Source organism: Meleagris gallopavo, chromosome 21 (genome assembly GCF_000146605.3).
Source record: "Meleagris gallopavo isolate NT-WF06-2002-E0010 breed Aviagen turkey brand Nicholas breeding stock chromosome 21, Turkey_5.1, whole genome shotgun sequence".
Lineage (NCBI taxonomy): Eukaryota > Metazoa > Chordata > Aves > Galliformes > Phasianidae > Meleagris > Meleagris gallopavo.
Genome location: NC_015031.2, coordinates 2,435,118 through 2,441,516, shown reverse-complemented (window position 1 = coordinate 2,441,516; position 6,399 = coordinate 2,435,118).

Below are 6,399 nucleotides of genomic sequence, written 5' to 3'. Positions count from 1 at the left end.
AAAAAAAAAAAGATCAAAGGGGGAGGTAAACATTTTAAGCTAATCTCTACCCATGCCATTCTGGGAGAACCCAAAAAGAGAAGCACTTTATTCTACAGTGACTAAGATATGAGTCATCTGATGAATAAGCACATTGGCTTTGGAAGTCTCATTCAACTCATGACCAAATGCAAATCATTTCATTACCTAAATCACTTGTCTATTTTCTCTGTTAATGCAGCAGCACTCTAAGGTCAGGAAGGGGCTCCCATTTCAGACACGAGTGTAATTGCTGCTGATCTTGTCATGCTAAGGTAGACAACATGCTGCTAGGAAACTCCATAATGAAGGAGTGAAGAAAAACCATGTGTGAGCTCACATTTGAATCTGTTCTGAAAAAGAGCTTTGGAATTGCCTCCAAGCTCAGCTAACACTTGAGTTAAGTCACACAGACTGCTGGCATCAGCCTCTCTTTCAGCTCAGCACCCCGCAAATGCAAACGAGCCCATATCTCAGAGCCAGCAGGGCTACACAGGCAGGTGCCAAGGCTACAGCCCAACTTTCAACATCGTTCTGCTGCTCCTGAAACAGGTTTTTTTTTTTTTAATGAATCTGGAAAAGCATCAAGTTTAGCCACTTAGGGTACTTAAATACTCCCCCCGCTCCAAAGGAAACCGAGCACCTTGCAAAATTAATGCACGCACCTTCACAAGTGTTCTGTAGTACACATTCACAGGAAGGGAAACAAACAGCATTGAGCTGTAGGTGTCTGTGAATGACTGGCTTACGCTCAGAAAGCATGCTTAGGGCACACAGTCCATGTGCCCTCTCCCTAAAATGCAGGCAAGAACATCAGTCAGCAGGTCTGGTCCCTCTCCCAAAGGTTGCACAGCTGCCCCAGCATCAATGGCCACACACAAAGCAGCTGCAAAAGGTGCCGGGCCAACAGCCAGACACCCCATGCTGACAGAAGTGATGAGTCTGTTCTGTTTCACAGCCCAGTGCACAGCTTCTCTGCAGCTGCTAATTTCTCCATGTTCAATTAGCACAGCACAAAAAAACCTACAGTAAGTGGAATATTCAAGTTCACAAAAATGATTTCAGTTGCCACTACTGCAACTGCACCACACTACTGTCAAACTAAGTTTTATGACCAAGGACTTGGTATTGCATATTCAGTTCCCCTGCCATTCAGGAACGCACAAAATTTAGGTTTTTTGAAGCATTCAATGGACTCCCAGATGAATGCAGCCAAGGTTTTCACATCAGTGGTCATCAGCATATGAATTTACCTATAAAGGAACAGAAAAGAATAGAGGTTTCTCACTGGAGAGTGAATTCACAATTTGCATGTGCTGGACTAATGATATTAATAGCTAACAACACACACTGGGTTTCTTCCATGAAGCTGAGGCCATTTCGCCTTCATTTTCCTCTTTGGCATAGAGGAAAACCTTGCTAGCATTTTATGCTAAATCCAGTGATCACAACACAATTTCTCATGAGCTGCAGGTACAAGTTTAGGGAGAGAGAACTTGGTTTTCAGCATCCATACAGCCAACAGCACTAATGCTGCAGGTGGCTCAAGACACATCCCCTAAGGACTCAGACTGAGGGCTTCAGGACTGACAACTCAGAACCCACTCAAAGCCAAGTCTGGCAGCTGGATCACCCAGATCTCACTGGCATCACCAACTGCTTTCCATAGAGGTCATACCACTAACAAGAGAGGGAGGGGAGAAAAAAAAAAACAATATATTTCAGGAAATGCACAGCAGCTCCAATACAAATGCATTTCCTTCAACTACAAACTAGTCACTTCTCCCATACTAAAGGCATCCTTCAAAATAAAGGGTAATTATCAGCTCTTACACCATGGTTATAGCATCATGAAATGCATTTGCTCCCTGCTGAGATAACTGCTCTGTTTGTTGCCATCCAAGCCAATCTCTGGATCACCAATTCAGCAGCAGGACCTTACCAGCCACCTTCAGCTCCCCAGCCACAGCAGTAGCAGTCACTGACTGCTAGAAGACTAAGTTAGCTCACCTCCACTGCACTTCAAACATATGTAGGCTGCAGTGAAAAGCAAACCCAAAAGACGGATCTTCTCAGCAAATAAACAGTTGCACCATGCGGGTAGAGAAAGTAGCAAAGAAAGGAGCTTACTTGTATCAGGGCACCTTAATCCCTTTCTTGGGAGTGTGCTGCAGAGATACGAGGACATTCTCACATCCCTGGAAATACTCCTGCAGCTGTTGGAGTCCAACCAGCAGGCAAAGCAGGCCTGCTGCCAGGGTCACTGACACTGATGGAGCTCTCTTTCCTGGCTGTTGAATTCCCAGAAGACTGGTGGGAGGAAACGATCATTAGGAAAATACTCAGAATCAAGCAGCTCATAGAGGCCTGGCCACTACAAGCCCATGCTTTCAGGCTAAGGGTTTAATCCTGTTCCAGATGGAAATTACTGGTGACATACTGCTGACCCTCAGCTCTGCAGTAGCACAAGTCCCAGGGAGGTTATGCACTTCACATACATTTCTCACCCCTGTAAGATTCCTTCCCATTTGACCATTAGCATGCCAGTAAAGTCAGCAATGACAAAACTCCCCAAGGACAGAGCTGGATGCATCTGTCATCATGCTGTCCTGCCACTGGCTATGGATCTGCTCCACAGAGTGCTTCCAGGGCAACTTCATTATCACTCTGTTTCTAAACAACCAGAGTTCCTGAAGTCATTAATAAACAGCCCATGTCTGTTTTGGGAGCTCCATTTTTACAAGCATTCATACATGAAAAGCAATCACCAACTGCAATCAAAAAGAGGTGAAATCGAGATAGGAAGAAGCCTTTGCTGCAGACAGTGGAATACTTCTGACAGCAAAGGCTGGGTAGCCTGGTTCACCCAGCTCTATAGTGCATTCTGTGCCACACAGCCTTTAAACATCTGCATCTTCACTTTAAGTGTCAAGCTTCCCTGTACTGTTGCTGCATTTTTCAGCAAGTCCAAGCAAGGCAGAACATTTGTGGCTTATCCAGGGGACACACCAGTGGCTGGCTGGACACTTGTACTCTTTCCCCACCACAGGACTGCTGATTTCCCTCCTCCCCTTGCCATACCTTGACTATCTTGACCTTCAGACGAGGAGATTTTGAGCCCAGCTCTGTTGCTGCCTTTGTCCAGCACTAGTGAACTGCTGCCCGTGACATTAACCATGAACAACAGACAAGTAAAATTCTGCTTGTACAGGTTCTGGCATAAAGCTCAGTGGAAAGACGCCTCTCTCTACAATGGCATGTGGACCAGAGCCATAACCAGCATGAGCTGAAAAGGGCTATTAGCAAAGCTAGCTATTTGGGGAATATAATCATGCAAAAACAGTCTTCCAGAAGAATGTCTTCACACTTTCCACGAGACGAAAAAAAGTATGCATGCACATATATATCTGTACTTATCAAGTACTTTTGGCATAGGAAACATTCTGATGCCATGGTGACAGATGCTCCTGCAAAACTGTAACATAACAGACACAGATAAACCTGAAGCCAATTAGGAAAGCAATACTGCTTGTGCCTACATGAGCCGCAGCTATTATGAAAGGGACAAAAATTTAACTCTCATGAAAAAGATCAAACCAAAAACTACAATCCATTGTTATACAGATTAATCAGATTCCCAGAAAGCTCATCAGGAATTGGGTTCAATCTCTACTGTAGTAATCAGTGTAAGCCTTATTCAGCAATAACAAAAGATTCACCTAAATCCCACACTCTTGGTTTACTTTGCAGGGAGACTGCTCAGGCTCACAGCATTTAACACACTCTTAATTAAGGAGACAGGGCCAAGAGGAAGAATTGGGCTGAAGTTTATCCTGCAGCAAAACAAAATTCTTAATGGCCCTTTTTATAACAACCTGTCCTTCCTCTCCTGAGCAAGGCTGGCTGATTCCAGTGCACTTGGGTAGGAACGAGCCACAGGCCAATGTAAAGCCAGGAGGCCCCTGCCTGCCATCATACAGAACAGCTGAGAAAAAGAAGCCCAAGTGCAACTAAAGCAAACCAGCTGAAGAGAAACAAACTGAAGTTGTTGGCTCCCTGAGTGCTGCTGGCTCTGGGACACTGGGCAAGGCTGCAGGGAAGTTTAGTGGGAGATGAGTCAAAGGCATCAGAAGAGAGGAGTCTCCACAGGAGTGCTGGCAGGTAAATGGAGAGCAGAAATGCCAACCTGATGAGAAAAAACATCCTGCTCTCCTCACTGGATGTCAATCACACATTCCCAAGAAACTCCCAGTTCAGAATTAAATACGATGCTGCCGCCTCTGCATCAAAAACCCATAAAAAGCATGTTCCTACATCTCCCTCATGACTCTCTGCAGGCCCCCTCACTCCTCTCCCCCAGAGGAGTCATTTGGTTACGGAACTTTTCTGATTGCAGCATTCCACAAACTTTCTGCATCTTTACAGGGCGGCTCAGACACAGCTGTTTGATGCTGGAGAAAAGGGCCCACATCATGTTTGAATAGCAAGGGAAGGGCATTTTTCCCGTTGCAATTGAACATAACATCTGCTTGGCTGCACTGCAAAACTGCTCTGCTATCACCACATCACTGTATCAGGTCACTCAGGCCTCAAGACAGCATGCCAAGCACACCTGTGTGCCTCTGCAGAAGGCAGAGGGAGTCATACCACCTCTCCAGTGGAATTTAACTAAGTTATTCCTCCAGATGTGCAGACTGGAAATAAATAAGTACCTCAAAACACACCTCATTTGCTTAGGTCTCATTAAGATAAGCAGGTGCTTAGAAACTCATCTTACTTGTGGAGAAACTGCTGGATGGGACGTGTGCTTCACTCACACAGTATGTCAGGTTGGCCTTGAAATAAAGAGGGTTCCCAGTCCCACCCCAGGAGCACAGGCAGGAAGGGAGATGGTGCTGCATCATCTGACTGCAGCACCTGGCAGTGAGCCTGCAGAGGGCGTGGAGCAGACAAGTAGCTGGTGGCATGCAGTACAAGCCCATGGACTGCGAACAGTTTGGGACAGGCAAGAGTCACCTCCTCCTTTCAAGCAATTACTCTGGACTTCTCCACTCCAGATGAGGAGTTACTCCTGCAGAGACAAGGAGCCTGAGTTCCTGCTGGCAGTCTGATGCTTGAGAATCAGGTTTTACTCCTGCCTGTCACTACTTCATCTCACAAACTCAGACATGTTCACCACACCTTGCTGCCCTCCCAGAATGGGTCAGTAGCCCCTCAGCCTGCAGCTGGTAGAGCTGAGCTGTCACCAGGCTTCCCAGCGCTCCCACCTGCTGCAGGTCTCACCCACCCTCACCCAGCACTATCACCTTCCATCACCCAGATTCCCAATTCCCACACATCAACAGCTGCACTTTCATCCCCAGCAACGTTTAACTGGAACAAGTGCCAGCACATACATTGCCAGAGCAGGGCTTGGGAGAGCACAGAGCCAAAACAACCAAAAGGTTTCAAGTGGTAATTGATCAGGTGCAATAATAAATAATGCATATACCTTCAAGTGTTCACTCATTTCCTGAACATCTCCCATAAATATCCAACCAGTACAGCATGCTTTGAACAGCAGTGTTTCTTTTCTTTTCTGAGTTAATATTGTGCTACTTACTTAAAATAGAAATTCAGTAGGAGAAACACACGTTGAAAGACAAAAGGATTTTGGAAGCGTTTTAAATACTCAAACCTGCTCTGAACAACAAATACTTCATACAAGCATTTATTCTTTTCTCAGTTTTTCATTATTTTAAAGACAAATATTTTATGCATCAGTTTTAATCCCTTCAGCCTGCTCGCGAACCATACAGAAAGCTGCCAGGGCAGAGGCTCAGCAGTTGTACGTGCAGCCTCGTGGAAACCAGCACCAAGATAAAAGCCCAGCCTCAAAACAGCTGGCACTCACTGAAGTACAGGAGTTTTGTTTTCAATGCAGATAGAATTTCTAGTACAGGATTTTGAAAGCATGAGTTGTGCTTAAAAAAAAAAATAAACCAGTGCAAATCACGTCTAGAAAATAAAGCAGAGTTGTTAAAGCCTTTGCAATAGCACCGTGCTCTCCATGGTCTCTAGCACTCGCTAAAGAACAAACTGGAAATGGTCAGTGTCATTTGGCTCTGCAAGGATCAGACAAGCTTCAGCCCCTCAGGCAGTGCCCGGCCATTCCAGCAGGGCTCACTCCCAATGCTGAGCCCTGGCTCCCAGAATGCGCTGGCACAGGCAGACAGTGCCAAAGATGCACCCTGCTCCACTGCTCCTAGGAACACTCCTCAGCATTCCCAGCCTCCTGTGCTGCAGCAGATTCCCTCTACCAGGCCATGGGTACATTCAGCAGCAATCTCCCATCAGGGCTGAATGGCCTTTTGAAGCTATAGATTTAGAAGGAAGTTGCAA